We start from the raw sequence: 865 nt of genomic DNA on the forward strand, positions 1-865 counted from the left end.
ATACTTAACCTTTGAGTGATTAAAAAAAGAATATAAAAAGAATAAAAAAATAAAAATTGTTCCTTACCTAAGTTAAGAAAATGATAAAATCCTGTGAGGAATGAATCGTTTAGAGGCCTTGCTTATCCTCCCCCCATACAAACCCCTATTCTATGACAAGGTTCTAATTTTGTAAACGATATAAGAAAATGTTTTTATATCTTGAAATTTCAGTTTTCGAAGGTAATTCTTGGCCTGAAGATGTAATCTTCCCAATAACGGGTTATTACGGAAAGATATATGCACATATGTAGCTATCAATGTTTGTATAAATATATTTAATATATATATACGGCATAATCACGTTGACACACCGGTTCTCGTCAGATCATCAAAGTTAAGCAACGTTGGGCCTAGCTAGTGCCAGATGGGTGACCATTTGGGAATTCTAGGCGCTGTATGCTCCCCACTTATCATGGCATTGCTTCCAGTCGTCCTGAACCCCCACTTGCCACTGGTATTCAACTATGTTGACCCACGTAACGTGTGGTTGGAGATTGCGCAACTCTTAATACAAAAATCTCACACGATGGCATCCTTACAGTGGGTATCCATAGTCTGTCAAGACTGAAGGAAGTCTTGTAAATATATATATATATATCCTCTTCTGATGAAAGGATTTAGCTTAGAAATGCCATGTCCTTAAGAGGTTATTCTTCCTTTTTCTCATTAATCTGATAATACAATAGAGTTCTATTTAACTTTTATTCCTTATCTTTTAATGTAATGTGTGTGTGTGTGTGTGTGTGTATGTGTATGTGTGGGTGTGTGTGTGTGTGTGTGTGTGTGTGTGTGTGTGTGTGTGTGTGTGTGTGTGGGTGTGTGC

General features: G+C 36.9%; 1 pseudogene; it reads left to right on the plus strand.

Moving 5' to 3' along the window:
• The first annotated feature begins 326 nt into the window (after positions 1–326).
• On the plus strand, positions 327–443 carry LOC145266881 (5S ribosomal RNA; annotated as a pseudogene).
• The last annotated feature ends 422 nt before the right edge of the window (positions 444–865 follow it).

Source organism: Euprymna scolopes, chromosome 41 (assembly GCF_053919585.1).
Source record: "Euprymna scolopes isolate OS-2025 chromosome 41, ASM5391958v1, whole genome shotgun sequence".
NCBI lineage: Eukaryota > Metazoa > Mollusca > Cephalopoda > Sepiida > Sepiolidae > Euprymna > Euprymna scolopes.